Genomic DNA, 26,574 nt, shown 5'->3' with positions numbered 1-26,574 from the left:
TAGAGGGTGGCAATAACAAACACAATAAGATAGCCATGTGCCAACAGTGGTGGAATATGTACTTACAGGAAGTTTTGACACAGCCTTTCAGGATAGTTTCAAGCTTTTGCTAAAACCAAACTTTTTTGGTAAACTTAGCTTGCTGTTGGAAGGATTTTTCCGCCTTACGCTGCATGCTGGGCTTTCCCTGTGAATCACGGCATCCGAGTCTGGAGCCATTGCTTCGCTCATTTTCAGGGGTTTCCAGCCCGTCTGGAAAAAGTCGGTCATCGGGGCGCTTCCACCGCGTGGGTTTTTTCGGTGGAGCAAAAGGCTCAATCTGTGGGTGCTGGAGGCCCAGATTACTTGCGATGGCACTAATGGCCTTATTTGACTGAGAGGCTCGGGAGCGTCAATCTGTGGATTGAAGGATTTGCTCAGCGCTCGGTGAAGTTGTCATTGGGTCGCCGCCACAACAGACTAAATCCACTAAATGTGCTGAGAGCTGTGTAGCCACAAGCCCTCCAGTCTGTCTGCTTTTGTTTGATCTGCATGGTAAAGAGGTTTACCCAGAGCACCACTCAGTCCACAAACCGTCCCACACCGTATGAGGAAAGGCTGGGAAACACTGATTGTTAGATCAACTATGTAAATCGTGGAGCCGTGGCTCTTGGCATTATCCCTGCGATACCCTGAAGGCATCGCAAATTTCTGTTGTTGCTGGATTAACGGGGATCCAGACGTACATCACGGTAATATTTGATTTGGCTTCAATATCACCTCCCAACTTAAACTGGCTTAGATTTACGCCTTTTCCGAGCAGACTGGAGTAATTGAATCTTTATATGTGGGTTATAATCAAAGCACAACAGTGTGATGGTGTGTCCTCACATCCTAATGATTGTTTTATAGAGCATATTAATTTCTCCACTTATATTTTATAAACATGAGATTGTGTCTAGCTGTGGCACTGAGCTGTTATTAAATGTGACCGTTACGTCCTCATAAATGATTTAATGTGCCACTGAATAAGTGAAGATGAGATTATTTACTTGCAAACAGAGGGCTGTTTGAGCAAGGATGAGAGGATTTAAGCAGGGCTGCTTTTCAGCCTTCTGGCTTGCATTCAGTCGCCTATCGTGTCCTTTTTTTTTTTTTAGCTGAAATTGTTGATATTTGGCTCACAACTTTGGATAAACTCTGACTGACTCAGTAAATATTTTGGAGACTTTTACAGGACTTTTTTTTTTTTTTTTTTAACTTGTGTGACTTTTTTCAAATGTTTTCATTTTTATGGTGCACATAAAGGTCAATGAAGTGACCGTCCATGGTTCCTCGATCGTTTAGGGCAGGGGTGTCGAAACTCCAGGCTTTGATGGCCGGTGTACTGCAGGTTTTAGAACACACCTGAATCAGATGATGAGTTCATTACCAGGCCTCTGGAGAACTTAAAGACATGTTGAGGAGGTCATTTAGCCATTTAAACCAGCTGTGTTGGATCAAGGACACATCTAAAACCTGCAGGACACCAGCTCTCGAGGCCTGGAGTTCAACACCTGTGGTTTTAGTTGTTTTTAGACACTTTTCCATAAAGTGTCTAAAAACAACTAAAAACAGTATACATTTAAAAGTCACCATCCAGTGAAAATAACAGTGTCAACAACAGTGTAATGTAGAGCTACTGAAAATAAATGTAGTGATATAGAAGATTTAAATTTATAACAAGACACAAAAAATAGCATTCTATGAATAATAACTACTGATGAGACTTCATGTTTATTTCTTATATGCATTTCAATCAAAAGTAAATAAATTAAAAGTACTGGATTACTAAATTAATTTTAGCACTAGGAATTGCAGTCAAAATAAACACCAGCAGATGCAAATTAAGTATTAATTAGGTTGTAAAACAAACAAAACATCATATTTCACTATTTCTATAAATGGGATCAATTTCTCACTGCATCACTGATATACAAAGGTGTGGCAACATCCAGTACCCTATTTATCACTGCTCTACATTTACAATAGGGTTCTTTAAACACAAGGCTCAGTAGGTGCATCTGGTGCATGCCTAAAAATGAATTTATTATCCCTTGCGCTTTAGGAGAGTAGGGCGTATGATCAAATGTCTAGAAGTCAACACAATCGCCACCTTTCACACAGACCGTTCTCATTCCCAACGTGTATCATACCGACAATTTGTCATGTCCCGAGGCATCTCATAGTCACGCGAAAGGTAACCTTCCGTATCCCTATGACATGCGCCGGATTGTGGATGGAATTCAATAGAATGACGTGCCCAGCAGTAATTCCAGCCCTAATCCTGACCTTAATCCTAACTCTAACATTAACCTTATCCCTAACCTTGACCACAACCTTAACCATATTAGATAGTGTTTTCCAAAGCGATTCATGATGAGAAAGTAAAATAAATGTACATGTCTAGATTCATTCCAAACGGTTCTCTTTTTTCCGAACGCGTAACATACCAACGATTTGTCACGTAGCGTTGGTATGTTACGTTTTGGGATCAGAACGTGTTGCTTTCACAACACTTTTGAACTATGTGCTGTATGGGTTTAATCAACCTACCCCAGTTAGTTTTGATGTTATGACCACAAGTGTTGGAGTAGGAAGGGGTGAAAAACCCAATTTCCCAGATTTAGGAATAACACTGAAATTTGACATGCTCCAGACCATTACTGATTGGTTAGAATAGGTAATGTCACCGACTATCACAAAACCTGATGTTTGCTGATTGGCTGTGGCAAAGGCAAAGCACTCCTCTTTTTGTCTTAGCATTCAATGAAAGGCTATTGTTTGAATCTCTAATTGTGAAGATGAGTTTTTGAGTTTCAACGCAATTCTCATCCATTTCTGGGCAATGCAAGAATCCGGTTTAAAGCTGCTTTTTGAGGTCAGCAAGTTAGCTGCTGCTTTCTTCTGAGAAAGAAAAAAAAAGTTAGATCTGAACTGAGAAGGGGCAGTTCACAAAAAAAAAAAAAGAATAAATTAAGTTCTGTCCTGAGAAGAAAGGGGGATCTCTTTGAATGAAAATGCTTTTTTCAGGCATAGAAGTCAAAGAAGTTGGAGCATATTTTGTGTGTCTCCTTAAGCATGTGTGACACAGACCTGATTTCTAAACCCAGCGAGAATCTAAGCAAAAACAGGAAGGCACCTACTTGGCACATTATGAACATATGTAGAAATGCAAACATGGGCACACCCTGATGATGGTCTGTCCCTGTGTGGCTGTTTATTTTAAAATGTATTACTGCATTCGAAATGATATCTTTCTGCATTAAAGATCCAGGACTACTTGAAAATGTTGCCCTGGGTCTGCTCATTGTTATCTTAAAAACCCTTTACGTTTTCCTTCATTACCTCCATCATCAAGCTCTGACCAGTATGACAACATTACACACGACACCGCTGTTCTCCAGTTTTTGTTTTTATTTTAACCAGAATTGCTCAAAGCATTGTTGCTTTCTGACCTTACAGTATATTTACTGTGTTCGTCTTTATTTTCTGTTGTATACATAATGTTAAAATAGTAGAGTCTCATAGTAAACATTACCAAACCTTCCGATAATGAGTTCAGCATACACTCAAACAACTGATTCTTTGCCATCTTAAATATGAAGCAAGAATTTGGAGTAAACTGAAAAAATATAAAATCAAAGATTTTTATATTTAAATAATGAATCATTAAGCAAATCAAGTATATTTCATTTGACCAGATTCCATGAAGTTTAATGCTTCACATTTTACTCATGTAGTGAAATACATGGAACATTTACATGTAATCAGATGACTTACAGAAAGCCTTTAGGACATTCTTTGACTATATGTACAAGTAATCCCTGTAGAGGCAAAAGCACATGTTTTTTCTCTTCTTGGCTCTGCATGTCATTAAGAGTGGATCGTTATAGAACAGAAGCCCCACCCACCTGCTGCTGCAGCCATCTGTTTAACAGGTGGAGGGCAGGTAAAACAGCTTGTAACAAACACTGGATGCACCGAAGGCCAAGGTCCAGTGTAAATAAACAGGATTTAAAACTGTAAAAATGTGCAAAAATATGAATACTCTATATATAGGAGATATATATATATTCATGAAACTCATTCATCATCATTCATCATGTGTGATTCAGTGGGAATACCATGCTGGAAAACAGCAAAGTAACCTGACAACAAAACAAATGACTAAAATTAAAACAAATAAAAGAAACAATGTTGAAATGATGATGAGTGACATCTCTTTTGATAAGGCCAATTTTAAGGTCACCTCAGTGTCCAGTGGCCACCTAAAACAACCAGAATTTATAGAGCTGATCTTGGAAAAGCAAAATGTGTTTGGCACAAGTATGCATTCATATCATAAATGTGACTGCAATAGCTATGAGACAGGACAGGAGTTACACAAAAAATTAATAAGAAATAAACTGGTAAGCTGGCTAGAGGCACTGTTGCTGTTTGACACTGGCTTCATGATTGTTACATGTGGCTTAATTTAATTGATTTAGCTTAAAACTCAGAAATGTGTGACATAAGCCAATGAAAAATAGGAAAATAAAGAGCACTGAGGATTCCCTCTTCCTGTGTAACAACATATGTATCTCCTAGCTTTGCATCTAAGTCCATTATTATGACTGAAATTTCCATTTGCTGGTCCAAATGTGGCAATATGCGAACAGGTTTTTATGTAACGCTTTTCTACCCGAGCACTGAAAGTGCTTTACACAGCATGTCTCATTCACATACATTCAGTCAGAAGTGAGATGTTATTTGCGAGGGTATAGTCAGATAAATTCAATCTGATGCTTAAATGCTAATTGCATTTATAAGAAATGCTAACTACGACTTACGTTTTGCGTTACACATGCTTTGTTAGCTGCTTGGCGTGTCACACCATATGATGCCCCTCCATTCAGCGCACTGCGTGTTTTAACGTTTGTGCTAATGGGCTTATCAAAGGCTTATTATCCTCATCAGCTCTTGTTTACGCTGTCAGTGATATTCTTACAGTCCCAGTAGATCTACTGTATCCTTGCTCGGCTCCAGAGGATACAAATATTAACGCCGCCGCTGCCGTTGTTTTGCTGACAGCTTGTTAATCACAGCCTAAAAAATCTCCTGTGTTGTTGACACACTTTGGCTTGAATCCGCTCTAAATAAAGCAGACATGCTGATGTGGAAATGCAGTTGCATCATCGAAGGACAAACAATTTGATTCCCCATTCTCCTGGCTGAGTGCTGCAGGGACCCTCCTCCCAAATGGCCTGTTGTTACCCCAGGAGTCTGCTCTGTATGTGTGGTAGAAGAAATCCCAGCATGCGTCCAATACTGAACCAAAGTGCATCCTAGATAGTGGATATATTTCTTTCATTTTTTTTTACAGCCTCTCAAGTGCCCTTTCTGTGCACTTCTTTCCTCTTTCATGTTTCAAATTAAAGGCGGTATCGCCACGCTGCGTCCTTGGAAATGTTTATGGGTGAGCACATCAGGGAAAAGTCAGAGCAGTTAGCAAGACGCTCGATTGAAGTTGAGGATTTTCACATATGCGGAGCTGGAGCTTATTTCCATAGAAATGGTCTCAGGAGGTTGTTGTAGAGAATTCTCCTGCTGTCAAGAGCCCTCGTGGGTCACTCTGCCCACATTAATGGCAGCATTAGCTCCTGCTGTGCCCTGTAACTCTTCTCTGGCTCTTATGTGCAACTCAAACACCGACTCGCCCCTTCCTTTACACAGAAAGGTGGATTTGTTCCACCACCTCATCAGCTGGGCGTTTGTGGTCAGAGTTCAGTTGCTAAGTTCAGCTTAGGGTAATTAACAAGCGCTCGATCGAGCTTTTTAAGGCTTTTTAAGGCTTTTTAAGGCTATTAGTCACTGGCTCGCTTATTTTGTTTTTCTTTAGTGTTTTATTTGGTGCAGGTTTTTTTTCTTCCTGCTGTGGGTAATAAGATTAGCGTGGGGCAGACACATCAAACCTAACAGGGCTATTTCTGTTTGTTCTGCTTGCTTTCATTTAGCACTGGAACAGCCAAACTCCCCGGGCTCACCGACTTGCTCTCTGATGTGTCCCCTAAGCTAACAGGCTCCTGGGAGCTATTTTTTATGATGTCCCCGATCTCCAGTCAATCTCCACTGACACCACAGCACATTTCTCTCTTCATCTTTTCCTTTGCTTTATCTCTCACCTCTTAGCTCTTACTGATAATATGGTGTGACTTTGGTGCTAATAGCGTCACAGTTAGTGCCACCGGAGTTGCTGCAACCATTTCGGCTGATGCGTTGCCATATTTCTTGACAGATTCTGGCTGGTATAAAAAGGCGATAAATCAGCCTAAGTGTTAGTATTACCCATTTCATGCATCATGAAGAACTTTATTATAAAAAGAGGCAATCTTTTGATAAAGAGCACGGGGGGGGGGGGGGGGGGGAGGCCTCACTGCACATATGAAAAGAAAATCTGTGTCATTCTTATGGTAATGGTATTGCTGGGATAATATTGATTCGTCATCTTAGGTGATGACTCATTTCAAATGAGGCTAAACATCACTGCTACCAGTGAATGTAGCTGATCTGCCTGAGATTAATCTTTTTTAAGAAAATTCCACCATGTGAAATGTTTTTGCTTAGATTTGAAGATCGTGAAATTAAATCTACCTTTTCCTGTTTAACAAAATGAAACAGAAAGTAGGCGTTATTTGCCCCTGTGTCACAATCTCTGAAAGAAGAAGGTATCCAGATTAGCCCTTTAAAGCTTGAACTATGGAATAATAGCCAGAAATAATTGCCTTTTTCGCTCACAGCTACAACTTTTTGAGTTTTCTGTGAATAGATTTTTGCCCGTATACCTGTGAAACCTTGAAATAAATCGAGAATGTGAAGAGAATCACATATTTACACACACACAGTGTTGCACTCTTACTAATACACTGTGGACCCTGCAGTGGATCACTGCCTTAGAGATCATTTCCTTTGTAGCAATAATTCATGTGAGAATAGTTCATGGTGACTTTTAGCATTCTCGCTGTTGGGGCCACAATTCATCGTCTCGCCTCTGGTTTTTGATGCGGTGGCCGAAGTCTAAAGAAATGTGGTTTGAACATAGCATGGCCTCGTGTCTTGACTCCTACTTGCTGAGATGTTCACATACCATCGAGTTGTACCTGTGTGCTACACCAGGGGGACAGATGAATTAGGATTTAGGAAGTTATTTGTGCTGGACTTTACCCATCTTGTCTCTCTGCATTGCTGAGCCGCCGTTATCGTGTTTTTGCAGAAAAACTGGGATGAGATGGGCATTTGGCTTGGACGGGGCAGACAGTCAGATTGAGGAGGAGCTGTGTGGTAGTATGGGAAATTGCAGCTACAAACAGCACTACAGAAAGATCACTGGGAGTTCAAACCCGCAGGAACCATACCCTCAGAGTTGAAAATGAGCCAGTGAAGGGTAGCAGCTGCCTGCAGAGCTGCACAGTAGGAATAAAGGTGTTTGTGTGTGCATGACTGTGTGAGTACAGGTCTGCTTGTGTGTGTGTGGTGTGTGAAGCTGTCCTGGGTTTTCAGATAAGCTCAGAAAAACACGGTGCAGCACCTGCCCCGTGCTACAGCTTATCCACTGAAAACCTGACAGTTTGTTTACTTTTTCCCGCTGAGCATGACCACACATAACAACTTCCCATCCCCAGGAAATATGGCAATATGCACGTGCGTTACCTGAAAAGTTTTTCCCATTTTGTATTACAGATCATTTCTTGTTCTCAGTGTAGCACTGATGAGCTGATACAGTATAGAGAACTTCATCCAAGTGCATCAGTTAAATAAATCAGTTTCTCTTACATGTCAAATGATTTATAAATATAAATAAATTCTCAGTAAGTCTGTTACTTCAAAGTAGAGGGGCAGGGATAGCTCAGTAGGTAAAGTGGTCGCCCCATGATCGGAAGGTCGGCGGTTCGAATCCACTTAACGGCTACCCTGAGGTACCCCTGAGCAAGGTACCGTCCCTACACACTGCTCCCTGGGCGCCTGCTTAGTGGGCTGCCCACTGCTTCACTGAGTGAATGGGTCAAATGCAGAGAAAAAACAAGTAATTTCCCCATGGGGATCAATAAAGTATCCATTATTATTATTATTATTATTAGAGCATTTCCTAACACTCATGCAAAAGACTTTGTTACAAACACAAATCCAAAATTAAAAACACAATGCAACAAATGTCTGACACACAAGTCCAAATATCTGGGAGTTGATAAGACCAGTTTCTGGACATCTGGGAGGGGAATGTTGTCCCAGACTTTGTCTGCTGACAATGACAAATGTTTTACGTTGATAAAAATGTTTTGGACTGCAGATCAGTTCCACACTTCAGCTCTTCTATTATGAAGACATGTTGTAATCAATGCAGTAAGTGGTTTAGCATTATATTAGTTAAATGTCCAAGATCTTTAAAAAAAAGAGTCCCCTGGATGGGAGCATATCTGCATACTATATTTACCCATCAGGATTGATGGTGTTTTTCCAGATATGCATCCTACAAATTCCATAGTCACTAATATACTAATGACATCAGAAATGTAGTCTTTTGAACTGAGTGCTGATAACAAGGCAGATGGTCCCTCTTTAGTCTGAAGGATGTGCCATCCATGTTCTGCCAAAAAGAATTTCGAATTTCACTTCCCAGAGAAGACGGCAGTGTTTCTGCATCATGTTTACTTATGACTTATTGTTTGCGTGATAGTGCTTTAAGCTGCATTTATGGGTGACACAGTGAACTGTGTGGCAATTTCTCGAAGTGTTTGTGAGCCCATGCAGTGATTTCCAAAATGGAATCATGACTGTTTTTAATGCAATGCCACCAGTATTGAATATTTTTATCAGTATTTTTACCAGTATCGGACATAATATCATCAAAAGATTACTAAAATCTTTTGATGATACTATGTACTATAACTGATGAGACATCCATTTCATGTTAAGGAACACTGGTTTAAAGTTGTTCCACAAATTATCGATGTAGCCTTTTAGGTTTTTTTTTTTAAAAGACTGATGAACCTCTGCCAATTTCTACTTCTGAGAAACTGCCTCTTTGAGATGCTCTTCTTATACCCAATCCTGTCACTGACCTGTTTCCAATTAAAGTAATTAGTTACAAAACATTCCTTTGGTTGTTTGATTTTGATACCACTTATTTTTCCAGTCTTTCCCGTTTAAAATGAGATAATATTTTGCCATTAAAGTGGCTTAAAAGTGCGGGGAAAGGGGCTAAAGTGGCTTGTTTCAGAAAAGTGTGAAATGAGGGTCTGCATCAAGGCCCAGTATAGTGTAAACTGCCAAATTGTGCATATCCACTCCAGTAGAGCCCAAGAATTGGAGATTATGTATCGGAATTTCAGGAGCAGGACCACGCCTCCAAACAGGCTCCTTCCGGTTGTCATCTACATTGGTTCCCGCAGTTCTGCAAGCTGTTCATTCTCGTTTACGTGCCCCACCCTCTCTCCCTCCTTGTTTTCAATTCTTTAACTTCTTCATTTCTATTTAGTGCATGGGGATATGCCAGGCCTGGGAGCCATCGCCAGTCCCCTTTGAGGCCTTCCCCAAACCGCAGCTCAATTCATATCAAAGCATTCACTTTTACCTACTAAAACGCTGTCAAACTTAAAATGAGGGCATGGGCCCAGCTAGTGAATAATAATATAAGAAGAAGAAGAATGTGGCATTGGAAATTGGCATGTTATGTCCCCTTTAAGAAGACAACAAGAAACCTGATGAATGCACATCGAGAGCACATTCTTCAGTCAGGTGAGATCATGAGCTAAATAGCAAAAATACCCGAGATGTGTTCCAGCATGTTTGCTGCAAGCTGACTAGGCCTACATCAGCAAAGTGTGTGTGGGCAGTAGTGGGAGTGTGATGAAGTGGAGATGCATTAGTTCAAGAAGTGTTGGAGATATGACTTTTACAGATCGCACCAGGAATTCCTGTGGATTCACCAAAATACTAGCTGACAGGATATATCTCCATAAGCTTTGCAGAAGATGAGTATTGTAGTGTGAACCAAAGATGGAAAAAGTGAAACCACGTAATGGTCAACTCTCCAGACTTGAATCTTAGCTTTGGAGTTTTAAAGGGAATCAGAACCCCTTTATTAAGAGACAGTGTTCTATAAAGGTCACCTTACAAAGTACTGAAGAAGAAAACCAGTCTCCGTATTAGGAGGCATCCTGGCCTGTGTTGTACTGAGTTCTTACTGTGGACCTTGCATTTTTAATCTTGTAAAACTTAAATGAACAAATAAATTACTGTTCAACTTAGAAGTAATGGTATAACTGTAAGGTGACATTAAAGCTATACTGCACTGGTGTGTAATGCTGTTCTATGATGTGTGCTGACATGCGTAATGCAAAAGAAAGTGACTTATTGATTGGAAGCTGTTCAGATAATTCTTACTTGTTCTTATTCAGGCTGCGACGATGGAAGCAGCGGCATGCGTTTGTCTCTCGTGGCACTGGCGAGGGCTGCCGGCTCAATTGGCTCTCACTCAGCGGCATTAAAGAGTAATTGGCTGAGTTTGTACTTGAGCGAATCAGTCAGGTTTTTCTGTGGGAACGCTGCCTCGGCCGTGTTAAAACAAGGGTGTAATACAAGAGAATGAATGAGCAGTTGTGTCTGCTCGTCCTCTGTTTTTGCACGTTGTATAAAGAGAGAGTTGACGTGGAATTAGTGGAGAAAATGCAAACGGAAAGACAAACAGACAGCAGGTTGGGTTTATAAAGACATGGATGAGCTAAAAGGCGGCAGTGCAGACTAATGGAAGCCGTGGCCTTCGTAAAACTTTGCTGTGCTTCCTTTCCCCAGAAAACCATGTGGTCAACAAATATAGTAGACGTTTCTGCTAGCAGGCAGGATGATGTCAGATTTCTTCGGATGCTGTCATCCATCCAGGACAGAAAAGAATAAGTAGTTGTCGTCCTGTACAGAATGTTTCAGTGATGAATCTAGAACAACATCTTTGTGCCTGCAAAGAACTGCCATTCATTCAGTGTTTTCACATTTTTCTTTCAACTCTGTTTCAGAAGCACAACATCAACCGTTGATCATCCTACCATTTTTGTCTCACCAGCTGAACCGGGGGTCAAGAGACATTTGTCTGCCAATCTATCCAGAATGGGGCTAGTTCTCCCCCCTAACTCATGGGATAAATTGGAAAAAAAAGAGGAAGTGGCACTTGTTCCACCCTCGTTGTCACTGCTGAAGTGCCCTTGACTCACAACTGCTCCACCGAGTCAGCCAGTGTCCTACAAATAAGACTGCAGACACGCCTGGCAGCTTCCAAGTATGATTTTATGCAAATGTGTCAGTGTGAACTTCTTGGACAAAAGAACGCTGCTATTGCTTGCAGAGAATAATTTTATTGCCGCTTAAATCTTCCGTCACAACATTTTGTTTGGCAAATTAATTGCAGAGATCTGAGAAGTCCAGCTGTGCCAACCCCCCCCCCCCCCCCAAAAAAAAAACAAAACCCTCAAACAGAGAGGCAGTGGTGAGTTTCAGACAGATCTCTAAAATGTATTTAGAAACCAAAGGAGAGGCACACAGGTGGGCCAACCTCGAAAATCGTCAAATGGTCAATCGGTGCCCAATTTTGCACTTAACTTGGTGTGTACAGTGTTATTATGCAGATAGCCTTTAAAATAAAGGTTAGAGGAAAGCATCTTGTTGCTGACAGTAAAAGAGACAGACAGGAAATGAGAGGTAAGATTCAAGCTCTTTTTCGCTGCTGAGACAGAGATAATGACTAAGAGAGGACAGTCTTGGAAAGTGAAAGGAGGACTGCTTGCCAAGCTCTGTCCATAACACTTAAAGTCTGAGATTGTGAGGAGAGCTTGTCTGTGTGTGAGCGAGCGGATTGACTCAGGCTACCATGTAGCGCTGTCAGAGCTCTGCTGGGGGCACAGTGGGTGAGCACTCTGCTAAAAGGTCAGTGAAAGACCTGTAATGAATTATAGTTATTTCACTCAACAACAGTCTACAGCAAGTCAGTGTACTGCTGCTCCCAAATCCCTCCTCTCGCTCCCCATCCCACTTCTCAAACTCTCTTCTGGGTAGCATCCATCTCTGCCATCTGCACTTCACCGACCGCGTGTGTTCCAACACAAGCCAGCGTCGTCCTCGGCTCCTTGGCTAGTTTTGGTCGCCTCATTCCTAACACCGTAGTCAGCCCTCACTTATTTCTGTTCCATTTTCTGACCGTTTCTGAGCTGCTGGGGATCGGGCTGTTGGCAATCCTCGAGCCAAAGGGTTTCCTGGCTTGCTTGCTCTGTATGGTCTGTGGACTAAAGTGATCAAATTTCTGCTGGAATTGAGCCTGAAAGCTGCAGTGCAAGCCTGAAAACTTATTTTCTCTAAGCACTCTAATGGGAGCGAATTCAAATTACCTAAAGGTCTGTTTTTTCATTGGCATGTCTCAGCATGTGTGTGGATGTGTGTGTGTGTGTGTCTGTCTTTTAGCTCTTACATGAAGTCTGCCTTGTTTGGGGGACTTGCCTTAAATTACCTTTTGAAGTTATTTATGTATTGATCAGAATTTTCACATTTCCCTCAGTGTAATAAGCCATCTGCCAAAGTCACATCAATGCCTCATAATTACTCAGCCTTCAGACAAGGGAGGGTACAATACTTTTATTTCTCTCAGTATTCTCCTATTCTTATTCCTCTGTTGAGAGCAGTCTTTTCTTTTCAAGCCAAAAGTCACATCTATACTGTGCTATATTACAACAAGAGTTACACTGGAATACTGTAAAACTTCTACTAAGAATTTCTCAATTTAAGTGTCAAGTTTTTTTTAAAGCTGAGGCCATTTACATCTTAACTTATCTCTCAGTTGCAGATTGGGCCGACTCAATTTAAAAATCAACTTCAACTATAGTGAGCCGTGCAATTGGCTCTGCAGCAAGATGTAGGACTCAAACTTTTTTTTTTGGTTAAATAAATGTTACAGTGCTTTCTGGTGTAGGGACATCCTTAAAGCAAAAGCAGAACTAAACATTAGTGAACTCTAACTGCAGATGCAGCTTGAGTGTGGAGAAAACTGGCGTGCGTTCGTTTTGGCGTCACTTTTTGCTGAACCTGTTGCCAAATGTGCTGCAGGCATGAATGCAGAGAGGTAGTCAGAACATGCTCACTACAAACTAGCTCTCAGTGCTTTGCAACACTGTCTTTGTCTAAATCTGCTACTGCTTCCTCTAATAAAAAAGTGAAAATGTAGCCTCACCAAAACCCGAATCATTGTATCTTTAGGATTCTCTTTAAGAAGTGATTTTTTTTTTCTTTCCCTCGGGCACTAAATACTGCCAAAACCACAGGCTCACAGATATGTACAATGTGTCCTTTGTTGTCAGCATTGTGAAGCCCGGAGTTACGGCAAATAGTGAGGCGTGTCTCTCATTCTTAACTTGTTACATTATTACAACTGTAAATTGTAAAAAATAAATAAATAAAAAAAAAACGTATTAGCCTAACCCTAACTTATAAAAAACACTTTTGCGCATTAAAAACTTTGCAAAAAGTGATATTTTTGGATAATGATAATAGATAAATCTGTGCATTAGATATTTATAGCATATGCATATATTTTAGATGTGGTCAAGTCTTATTATCTGATGCCTTGTGTGGGATATTTATGTTTACTTGGGTCCTTGTTTCTTAGATTTAGTCACCGGTGACTTTGAGGGTTCATTTAGTTTGTTCCCTGTTGTTTCTCATGGCTCATCTCTGCTTATCTTTGTCTTGCAGTGTTCCGTTGTCTTCAGCATGTAGTCTCATTGTGTCATGTTCAGTCTTTTCTTTTGTTTAGTTTGAGTTTGTGTGTGTGTTCTGGTCTGTGTCTGTTCCCTTTAGTTACTTCCTGTCTTTAATGTTACAGGTTCTGTTTTTCTTGAATAGTTTTACTTCCTGTCTCTGCCCTCTTAACCATCCTGTGCTGTGTTACCACCTGTTTCCTCTTCCCTCTTCACCTCTTGTGTATCTTGTGTCTCCATCTTTCTTTGTCTTTTGTTGTGTTGTCTGCGTTGCTGTGTATTTTCTGAGTTTGGATTCCCTGTACTGTGAGTTTTGGATTCTTGGGTTTGCTGCCTGTTTTTTTCCTGGATATTCTACATTCAAGAATAACCAGCAAAAAAATATTGCTTTTAATTTATTTCTGCCTGTCTAAGAGCAATCCACCTACCACACTCCTGGCTTACAAAATCCTGAGTTACTCACCACTCTAACCTCCAAATGGGAATTTCAACCTCTTAGAATGTGTGTCAAGGTACTCATCAAGGTACTCATGCCTAAAGACACCCTGTGCAAACATCTGCAACTTTTATCAACTCTGTTGAGTCTGATGTGGCCGGTACTGGTAGTATGCCCAGTTAATCACGATTATTTACAAGTTACAATAACCTGTTATTGTCAAGTGGAGTAGTGGATAACGTAGCCAGGCTGCTTGGGGTCAGCTCTTGAAATAGCACATAGCTGTCATATGAATACAGATAATTAGAAATACAAAAAGACATCTCCTACATATTTTGGCCAGAAGGTGAAGACATGACTTCAGTCAAGTCTGGACATGGACAGTCACTCCTCCTCAGTCTTCCCTTTAGCCATCGCCAATCCGTTAATTACAACAGTGGCCGCAGGGACTAATGATCATGTTCCACAGGGTGGTAATGACACAATTATAACTCCGAGGATATCAGTCATCTCCAATTAGCTCATTCAGTGTCCTTGGCCTTTCAGACACACACATACACACACAGAGACTACTGAATAAGACAAAAACTCAAATGACATAATGTCATTGAACTAAATCACCATCTTGCACAAAGTTCTTTAACTGACAGGGCTTTTTTGAAAGATGAAATGTAGTATTCAGTGCTGCATCCTGTGAATGCAGCACTGGATACTGGAATTTTGATTAAAAAAAACCCCAGAAAATCAGAACATCATATCAAGTCATGAATGAGTGATGTATACTTATGCTCAGTCTTATTTTATTTTTTTTCTTAAGATAAGATGGTTTTTGTGCCAAGTCTCTAAATTTCATCCTGAAGTTTAGCTTTGTTCACGAATTGATTTTATCTGCCAGAGTACACTAGGCATCAAGGATTTTCCCTTGGAGTAGTGATTTTCTGCTCTGCTCCACAAAGCGCGACACCTCAGAGTGGTTTATGACCCGAATGTTCTGCCAGGGTGCCTTACATTCACACCATATTTAACGGCTGACAATTAAACCCGCCAACAACCTTTCGTTGTAACTGTCACAGCACTAATTTAATGCTCCAGTGCTGCCAAGATGAGCTGTGACAGTATATGGAAGTGAGGATGATGCCACACACACATCATTTCTGTTGAGCAAAGGCGTACACAAGGATGAAGTGCAGCTGATAACACTGAAAGTTGCTTCAGACCCGATGGAATCACACAAAAGGTGATTTCTGAAGTTGTGTTCAAGATTCAGGATTCAATATTCAAGGTCTTTATTGTCAGTACAACAATATACACAGTATACAGCATACCAAAATGCCTTTTCACCACAAGCCCCCCGAGGTGCATTTTTAACAATATAAAAGATATATCTCTAAGAGATATGAGACTAGAAAAATATTTGAGCTTATAATATAGAAAAATTACAAATAAATAATAACTCACTAAACTTGGGTAAAGTTAAGAGATAGAAATGTACTATTACTAACGATATCTATGTACAATAAACAAAGACAGGACAGAGACAATATGAAGTGGTCATGTGCAATTACAGTAAAGTAAGATGATTGTGTAGTAGGTATCGAATACCAGGGTCAAGTTATGAGTCAGGACAAGACAGGACAAAGACATGTGCAAGATGCAAAATGTGCAAATATAGTATAATTTAGATGTGTTCAGTAACCATGTGACTGAGATGTGCAAATAAGCATATTGTTGTGTTGTTTTTGAGTCTTTTGGTGAGTATTGTAAGGTGTTTGTAAAAGATTTTGTGTTTATTAGTCCTTTGGTGGTAGTGAGTTGAGAGCTCTGACTGCTTGGGGGGAAAAGCTCTTGCAGTGTCTGTCCGTTGCGATTTTGATGCTGCGAAACCGTCTACCAGATGGAAGGACAGAGAACAGTGCATGTGAGGGGTGGAAAGTGTCCTTCACTATGCTGTTTGCACGTCGGATGATGTGTTTGTTTGTCATAGAGTTGGGAGATGGGTGGGAGAGGGCCTCCAATGATCCTCTCTGCTGTCCTCACTATCCACTGCAGAGATTTCTTTTCGAAGATGCAGTTCCCGTAGCAGATGGTGATGTAGCAGCAGAGGACGCTCTCAGTGGTTTCCTGGTAAAATGATGGGAGGATGGGAGGAGGAAGACTGGCTTTCTTCTGTTTCCTAAGAAAGTGCTTTCTTCATGATGGTGGTGGTGTTCTGGTTCCAGGAGAGGTCATCTGAAATGTGCACACCCAGAAACTTCACACTGTTGACCATCTTAACAGCAGTTCCATTGACGTGCAGTAGGTTGTGGGCCATTGAGCTCTTCCTGATGTTAACAACAGTTGTAAACAGCGAGAAAAAATCAACCTGTGAGTCTTTAAAGGGGATTTTTTATTAAAAGCTTCCATTTGATGCCTAATATCGACAGTAACTGGAGAATCATAATGTTACTTTTTTTAGGGACTTGCCTGACGGAATTGGGGCGTGGCTAACGATGCTAGCTGTCAATCAAGCAAACATATATCAATGACAGATTAATAGATTTGATATTGGTCTGATTTTTTTTAATTACTTGCATGATATCTTTATCTTTAGTCTTTATCTTTTAGTCTATCTTTAGTCATAGAAATTCCAATGAACCCAGACCCATAAAGTACTATACAAAAGTCTTGAGGCACGCATTTCATCCTTTTTTTTTCCAGGAAAATTGATTCAGTGATTTATTGAAACATGTGCAAACATATCTGGAAATTCATGTACAGGCAAAAGCAGAATGACTTCTAATCAGTTTGAAAGTCCACGTTGGTTTCTCTTTGTTTCATTCTCTGTCCAGATGATCAGGCATTCGTTCAATGGCTTAAAAGTATCTGTTTAAACCCCAATTTATTTTTTTGCATAGTTTTAAACAAAATCCTACAAATTGTCATGGATTGGAGCTGGATGCTCTAGTGTTTCACTGATCATCAAATTTATGAGTCAAAACCAAATAAATGGTCATACTTAGAATCTAATTTGTAATCCTGGTATAAAGTATGGTGTAGACCAGGGGTCCCCAATCCCAGGCTACGTCCAAACGTACACAGGTATTTTTGAAAACGGAGATTTTCCGTTTTAAAAAATAATCCCATCCACACGTAAATGCAGAAATGAAGGAAAATGCTGCTAGGAACATACCAAAGCAACAGGTGGCGATATATTCCTAACCGTATAGAAATGTTGGCCAATCAGAAGTCTAGAAGCCTCGGTGGGAAATAGTAAACAAGGATGGGGCATAGAAAAAACTGAGTTTTCAAAAATACCCAGGTATGTGTGGACGTAGCCCCAGTCCACGAGGGCTGGTGTTCCTGCAGGTTTTAGATCTCACCCTGGGTCAACACACCTGAATCACATAATTAGTTCATTACCAGGCCTCTGGAGAACTTCAAGACATGTTGAGGAGGTAATTTATCCATTTAACTCAGCTGTGATGGATCAAGGACACATCTAAAACCTGCAGGGATACTGGCCCTCGTGGACTGGTATACACCCCTGGTGTAGACTCATAATGTTGACTTCCTGTTTGTTTGAACTGGTAACACTCCTATATCATTTCAGCAATGCATTGATACATTGGTCATTTAAGATTGTAGGAACAAATAGCAGGAATTCTTTTAGCATAAGCACTTGTTGGATGAAATAAAAGTTCTCACGTAATCCTTTTCTCTCCTGCTTGTTTATGTGTTTCATATGCCTCTTCTCATTTTTTTTAGCAACATTGTTGTTGCGGTCTCTGTGTTGATATGTTACATGATATGTTGATGGTATAAGCACACAGCATTGTGTGCTGGATCTGTTCACTTCTAAATGCTTGGAATGATTTTTGGTGTGAACAGCGCCAAGCGCAAGAAACTGTGTGGCACTCAACTGTGCCAAGCTTCAAAGAGGTTTTCAACAGAGGGAGCCTCATCTAGTGGTTCCCCAAAAATATCTGCCAGGCGCTCCGAGCTATAATACAAATGCTCAAAGTACAAAGGGCCTCAGCTCTCACCACCTGAAACCCAAAGCATGTCAACTCAGGCTTTCTTTGAGGAGTGTAGTTTAGCTGAAGTGCAGCAGTTCAGGCTGCCGACACAACGAGGAAAGAGTTCATCGATTTATTTAATGTTTCCATGATCAAAGCTGAGGCAGGGTTATCATTTATAATTCAGGCAAATCTTGGTTTTCTTCTGTTGTGTAGCACAAGCTTCGCCAAATAATGGAGTCCAGAAAGAAACAGGTGTAGGGGAGGAGAGATAATCATTTGCTATTTCCAAGTTGAAACAAATTTGACAGTTTTTGTTGGCTCACAGTTACTGCTGTTGGCCCAGAATATCGCATGTTAGATTATAGGTTTGAATCTTAGAGCTACATAGTGATTCTGGTAATGTAGGGGTGTGTGTACTGTACTGCTCTCTGTTGAGTTTCAGTCTGCCTTTATTTGTTTAACAGGTAGATTACATTCCAGTGCTTTGTTATGAGTTTTGAACATTAATCTTTGGGTTGCCAAAGCTGTGCCTGGTGGTCCCCTGCTTTGAGTCATTTATAAACAGATTGTTCACATATGTAGAAAAATCCTTTAATGAATATGATACACATTAACTGGAATTTTTTAAAATATGTGGCTTTAAACTTTAAATGTGTGACCGTTAATTAGAAAATTGCTGAGTTTCATCTCTGAATTTCTGAAGCTATTAATACGTCAATGTAAAAATATTTGTGTCTTTTTTCTTTAATTAGTTAATTAAATTTAATGTAATCAATTAATATTGCTCGTGGTCTTTATGCATCTAACTTTGGGCTTCGGTTCTTGGAAGCTGTTGTGTGACCATGATCACGTGTATCTGCAGTTTCAGATTATCTAACAGAACATATGAGTGTATTAAAAATCCCCACAAGTCCTTCTGGCTAATTACAGGAGTGACACTATTAAAAAAAAATTGTGTGTGAAAAACCAGGTGTCAAGGTAAGTGTTCAAATTTGTATAGCCATGATGTGACTGCACTGAAAGATACAGAGCAAATAAAGAGCCGCTGGTGGAGTTTCGCTGTGACCTTCATCTGACGAACGTCCTGTGTGAGCAGAGAAGTCCCCTGATGACAAGTGTGTAACTCTTCTGATGGATGACATGCACACTCAGCTACTGAACAGACACGCACGCACATTGGTAGAGTGTTTCTGTACAAGTTTGGTCATTATAAAGTACGGAATCCTTCTCAGAGCAAGCGTCCACTCCGTCACTCTGCACTGAAAGACATTCATGAGTGGAAGTTGCCTGTCCCGCTACACTGCATTTTTTTGACACACACATGCACATACACAGTGTGTTATCCTTTCATTGTAAACACGTTTGTCAGATGTCCACTGTAGCAGACTTAGCGACCCATATTGACCCTTTCACATAAAGTTAGAGATACTAAATCAGGTAGCTGACCTGATGAAATTTGGTTGGGCGGATGAATCTAATAAAATGAAGCATATGAATTGGATGTAACGAATTTTGCAGTCTTAAAAATATATTTTTTGATTATGCTATGTAGACAGTGCAAAATCATTTTTCTTTTATTGTGTGTTGGGTCTGAGTCAACAGTGATAATCCAGCTTCGTGACTGGCCACTGCATGAGATCTATATTCTGATTCTGCCCAAAGAGTAAATGGCAGCAATAAACAGAAATGAATGAGGACAAATAAGGATGTCTGGCAAAGCCTATGTACTGAGTGTCTTCAACTGAAATGTTTTTCAGTGTATAACAAACCATGATATTATTTATTTGAACCACATTTCTAAAAATTGAGAAATTACGTTTCCATGCAACCAAACTTCATCCTCCAGCATTCAGAGAGGAAACCTCTTTTTCCCCATTATCAGCTCATCATTTTTTACCTTTTCCATTTATGACAGAGCTGTGACCTATCTATTCATGATAGGTTTGTAACCGAGGAGTTCAGAAACAACTTTTTCTTTCTTTTTGTTTTTAGAGACAGGGTTGTTTATTTTCCCCCTGGAGTGCCTCGCTTACACTGGCAGAGATGAATTACTGTAATGCCAAATGGAAAATTTCTAACAGAAAATTTGGATCAGGTGAATGGGTGTGAGGGCAGTCGAATGAGTGGATAATTGATTTCTGGGTGTGTCACATTTGAGCTTATTTAATGAGTCCCACAGTGGACAGGGTGTCCTGTGCTTGGAGTTGTTGACTTCATTACAAACAGTAATGGTATGCAATGATGTGATAATGCCTTTTCCCGTCAGAATCCAGCAGCAGGACATTGATGGCTTCCACCATTAATATAATGAGAGGGCAGAGTATATTGTAAAGGTGTATGGTGTCCATCTACAGTAAGCTCCATTCATTCAAGTTCTGCCACAGCCTTTGTCTTTCAAGGTCATGTGAGGATAATGCTATATCATAGCATCCAATGGACAAGGTGCAGGTTTCCACTTTTGACCGTCTCCACCTTTCCAAGGGCATAGGTTCTTCATGGCTGCAAATATCCCAAAGTCCTCCATGGCTACTGTAACACACTGCCCAGAATCCACTTGGTCCAAACACCGGCATCGCTGATTAAGGCTGACTGTAAACAACGCTGGATAATGTCAGCGTAACAACCGAGAACTGAGGTTTCTGCAGATATGTTGCGTCGCTTCTTTTTAAGTCTCCTTTGTTTACTTTTGTTCTTCCTCATTCAATGAAACGGTAATAAATGCAACACACTGACCCTCTGTTCTTGTTCTTGTTTTTGTTGCACGCAGGCATGCATCTCAAATAAGCTCCCCAAGGTGGAGGCTGTCGTTAATTTTAGGGGTCATCGCAACAGACGGTTACTGGATTCGGAGCGCATCCCAGAGTGCACAATCCGATTGTTCAGTCTGACGTCACTAGCCGTGTCTGGGTCTAGGTCCATATATCAAACGATCACTATGGCATTACTGAGAGTTGAAAAACTGTCTAAAGTCTTTCATCTTTAATAAAATGATCAGCGTTCTGCTCTACCAGGTGTAACAATTGAGTTTAACATCCAGGCATCCATGAAAACGGAATTTATGACATTTAACGGAGTTAGAAGTTAGCAGGGAGTTAGCTCGCTAGCTTCTATCTAAATACAATATAGCATGTCCTGACTGCGGGGTTTTGGAAACAAATTAAACCGTACAGCTCTGTTATCACTTCCAACATAAATGAAGACAGAAAACTAAACAGCAGTGACGTTTGTAGGGTTACTGAAGTTGGGCTAGCTGGTATATAATGATGTGCTACGTGGCCACTAGCGACACAGCTATGTTAGCATAATATAAACAAGCTAACTTTTTTCCACTCGATAAAAGTTAACGTGAGTGTTCGTCAGGAACAAATGTAATCGCATGGCAGGATGCTGTAAAAGGACCAAACTTCAGCCAGGAGAACAACTGAGATAATCCATCCACAATACGAGGTTAGTCATTCATATACTGCTGCATGGGCTGGGCTGTAGTTACATCCTAAGGTTTTAAAAACTGAGCTTAAATAAATGATTAGCGGTAATAAAAGCCGAGGGAGGTCAACAGTGATCAGTGACTGTTTTAGGAGCTTTTTGAGATCAAATAGAAGAAAATACATAACATTAAACATGTTAACAACACAAAAGCCATATTAAATGCAGACTACTTTAGACCCGGAAGTAGGATTCGTTGCGTCATCGCTGAACAACCGGATAGCCGATAACTACTGTACTCGGCTTCAGTGCCACCGCTAAATATTCACAGCCATTACCAAACTACAGCAAAAGGATTGAATATGCAGTGTGCGTTATTAATGCTCAGAGTCTATTTTGTCTGCAGACATTAAATTTTGTCACAGACAGGGCTCGCTTTACCTTGCCGAACATTTTTAATCTTCTGTGAAATGGAAACAAAAGTTTGGCTGCCTGAAGTCTCTGCTTTATAGACTGAGATATGCAGTTCAGTGCAGCGGCTGCAGAATTGCTCCCAATTTAACGTTCAGGAGAAAACCAAATAATGTCCGGGGTTGTGATTGGCAGGAGGTTAAACAGGCTCTTATCTGCAGACGCAGGGTATATAATCACACAGTGACGCTCGCGCCGCCCCGCCTGAGAGCATGCTCTGTCTGCAGAGGCCTTCTGCAAGGGTAGCTATCAGGCTATTAATCACAGTGCTGTAGCTGCCACCTGGCTGTTAATGCATGTGTTCACTAACGGCTTCCATCAACAGCAGAGCTGGATCAGTTCAAGGTTCACTCGTATTGCTTAACCCAGCTTTCACCCCCCCTTCTATCTCTCTATTCTTTTCACCTGGCTATTATTAAAGAGAACATGCACACTTTATCTTATTCGTGGGCAAAATGTCAGGGGCAACATTTGCATACGCAGGCCATTCTGTTGTTTAACAGTAATTGGGGTTTTTGAGTCAATGATTTTCTATAAAGCTCACGACTATTTGCATCACCAGTGCAGTGTGATCTGTAGTTATTACAGTACATTAACCTTCCTGCCATTTAAATTATGCAGCTCTTGCTACCAGTGGTCAATCTCAGTGTTTCATATCTTCATTGGAAATGAACAACCCCAAACCTCTACACCTCTACCTCTCAGTCAGGTTCAAAAGGCGTTTGGTATAATATTGAGAGGTCTTCATTACAGTAATCCACTGGTTTTGTGATTTTTACTTTAAAACAGTGTCAGGTTTAAGCCTTTTTCAATCACAACAGCAATGGTGGAAAGTTTTGAAAAGCCTTGCCACCCAACTTCCAGGTCAAAAGCCTGCTGGAATATTGACACACTCAATGACGCTGGTTACCTTGTTTCTTAAAGGTCATTGCCAAGATGTTTTGCTGATGACTGATTCCACCAACCTGTAATTTTAGAACAGCAGCAATGACATGGGTACACTTCAATGGGTACACCTTGCTAGTACTGGCTGGAATCATTTTGTTCTTCAGAACTGCCTTAATTCCTCAAGGCATAGATTCAACAGGGTGCTTGAACACTTCTCAAATATTTGGTCCATACTGACATGATAGCATCATACACGCAGATTTGTCAGCTGCACATCTAAGTTGGACTGAGATCTGGTGACTTTGGAGCAGAAGGATACACTTTGATTATAAAGGGGCGGCAATAGTAAATGGAATGCCTGTTATGTAGTGCTTTTGTATTCTACCTGAGTACTCAATGCGCTTTACACAACATACCTCATTCATCCTTTCACACCAATCAATATAAGCATTTTTTCCTATGCTTAAGTGCTTTCTGTCTAACATCCACATAACGATGGATGCATCGGAGATCAACTTTGGGGTTTGTAACTTGGGCAAATAGCAAGATACTATACAAAAAGCCAGGAACACTGATCAGCAACAGTATTCGGTAATACTGTAGTGCTTGAACAATGCTCAGCTGGTACCCAAAGTGTGCACAGAAAAAATATTCCACAGCATTACACCACCACCGCAACCAGTTCATTCAACGCATGATGGATAAAAGCTTTCATGTTATACATGATGAATTCTAACCCTACCACCTGAATGTCACGCAAGTCTTGACTCACCAGACCAAGTAAATGTATGTGACATTGGTATGGATTTTTTTTGGCACAAATAATCCACACACACACACATATATATGTGTGTATGTATATAGAAATTCATTAATTAATCATATTGGTATCATAATGGTTGTATTTACATCATTCCACCCTGAAAATGTTACATCTAGAAATCTATGCTGGCTTTGAGTTGTAATTTTTCCACTAAAGGCTATGCCAAATATCTTGAAAAGGTCCAAATCTATCCAAAAAAAGCTTTTATGGTAATGAAAAAGTGCTGGCTTTGTAACAGAGGATGAGGATCACTTCGTCTCTCAAACATCTGTTCCCAAGTGCCAAAATGACCCATGCATGGGATCCTGTTATTCATCCAATATGCCAAAATCAGCACTATAGGTGACCTTTATAAATATCTAATCACATAATGGGCCCTTACCCAAACACAAATTATACTCCAAAACAATAACCACATATTTAAAATAATTGGTCACTTTTATTTTAAAAAAGACAAGTAGAAAAACACATCTAAATTCCTACTACATCCCACATACAAATAGAGTACACTCTTAAAAGACAAAACGGGTCCAGTTAACAATAAGACAACGTGGAAATTACATACGTAGTCTGTACCAGTTTAGATACTAACACTGGAAATGACTTCATATAAGGCACAGATGACAGCGTGCGATATCTTTTCCAAAAATAAGGACATTAAAACGAGACTCTAAGGTCACTTCTTTTCATCTTGCGACACATAAAGCTTCAATAATTCAGCAAACAGATCTTCTTACATATGCATAAACAATTGTAAATTCTAGATCAAGTAGGTTTTCACTGTCTTCAGTGTGCTGTTAATGTACAAAGTTTGCAGTAATGCAAGTTGGTACATAGTGAAGGAAAGAACAAGTGCTTTGTTAATATGGATTTCTTATAGCTGCCTGCATGTAGTTTATGCTGGTGTATCAAGTTGGTCCACGTTATGCTGGAGCTCAAGCTGAAGAAGCAGAATCCAGCCAAAATAACTGAAATGGTAAAAAAAAAGCATCTACCACGCAAACAACAACAACAAATTGAACTTTCAGTTATCTTCTAAATATCAAAACTGATTCAAACACATTCATTGGCAGACTAAGTAAACTCTTCTGAATCGTATGTTATATTCAAGTGTCAGTCCCGTTTCTCCTTTGATGTAGAGCTTCCTCTGCTGTAAATCACACAAAGGACATTCCTGAAATCTGGGATGGTAGCAAAGTCATTTCAAGTGGCTTTTAGGAAAAGATCTTGTATTTTTAAAAAATGAAATGAGAAGCCTTATCCATTTTTGAGGTAGAGCTAGACAGAAATGAGACCTACTCATTCCCAACTAAGTCTGAGTGCGAGACATCATCTCATAATGGTTCAGATGACAGTCCGCTTTTCAGTTCAAAAAGTTCTGTGGACGGTAATTTGTGTGAATAGACGTGATTTTTGGGATAAGATTTGTTAATAAAATTGTCCAGCACCTACTCCTGAAGAGTACTATGTTCAATTTTACTCAGTGTCACTGTGCTGCAAAAAACTTACTACAGCTGGTAAGTGGAAGTGTTCAAAATCTCCTCCTCTGCTTGGCTGGAGTAAAGTTGATGATGGGCTCTAATTCAAGTTAACACAGTAGTACTGTGACAAGTTCCAGCATGAGGCAAACACAGGTGTTTTAAACTGTAAACCAGCGGTCCCCAACCTTTTTTTGCACCACTGACCGGTTTATGTCCGACAATATTTTCACGGAGCGGCCTTCAGAGTGTTGCAGATAAATACAACATATAAAACCAGTACCAGTACCAAAAAAAGGAAGATTTATTCATAACACACGGGAAAAGACCCAGGGAAACAGAGTTAACGATAAAACCGCTAAAAATCCAGAAAACCATCAATTTCACACCCGAGCCTCAACTCTTGCGGCCTGGTACCAAACGACTCATGGTTCGGTACCGGTCCGTGGCCCAGGTGTTGGGGACTGCTGCTGTAAACCACAGATTGAGGTATCTGGGTGTTGACTGCAAAGGTGCCACCTGCTAAAGTCTCGTTAGCAGGTGGCACTTAGGACAATACCTTCATTTGAGAGGTTAATACTCCCCATCAAGATAACCTTTATCTACATCTTCTTCTAGATAGAACCACAGGCTTTCAAGTTTATCTTTCAGTCTACATGCTATTCTATTTGATCTTATGCAACTCAGAAACCATTTTAGCAAAACTGTAAAATACTTTGTTTAATATTATAAAAAACTGACTACCTAGGTAGTTTGTCAAAGGAACTAAATCAGGGGTCTCGAACTCCAGTCCTCGAGGGCCGGTGTCCTGAAACTTTTCCATCTGTCCATGTTGAAATACACCTGAATAAAATTAGTAGGTCATTAGCAAGAGTACAGAACTTGACTACATGCTGAAGTGGCAACCCTAACCCTACTCAAGTAAATTTAAGTAAATGTAAGTGTTTGAAAAAATGTACTTTAAAAAGTACTTTTATTGCACCATGTTCATTCACTGATGAGCTGCTGTAACATGACTCAAATGGCTGAATTTGCCACCTCAGCAGGCAGTCAAATTCTATACAGTCTTGCTAATGACCTACTAATTGTATTCAGGTGTGTTTCAGGACACCAGCCCTCAAGGACCGGAGTTCGAGACCCCCTGAACTAAATGTAAATTGCCATGTATTTCACTATTGACAATTAAAGGCACATGCAGTTGACAGAGTATTTCACAGTAATTCTAGTCACTCACACACAGATGTTATTGCTCCGGTGCCACTCG

General features: G+C 40.3%; 1 protein-coding gene across 1 annotated transcript in view; it reads left to right on the top strand.

Annotated features, from left to right (window-relative positions):
* LOC146640102 (protein kinase C-binding protein NELL1-like) overlaps positions 1-26,574 on the top strand; it is a 313,384-nt gene that overhangs the window by 140,983 nt on the left and 145,827 nt on the right. The window lies entirely within an intron of this gene.

This window comes from Diplotaxodon limnothrissa, linkage group LG1 (genome assembly GCF_057381915.1).
Source record: "Diplotaxodon limnothrissa isolate DT_005_m linkage group LG1, D_limnothrissa_male_GT1.1, whole genome shotgun sequence".
Lineage (NCBI taxonomy): Eukaryota > Metazoa > Chordata > Actinopteri > Cichliformes > Cichlidae > Diplotaxodon > Diplotaxodon limnothrissa.
This window is presented reverse-complemented; position numbering and strand designations above follow the sequence as displayed.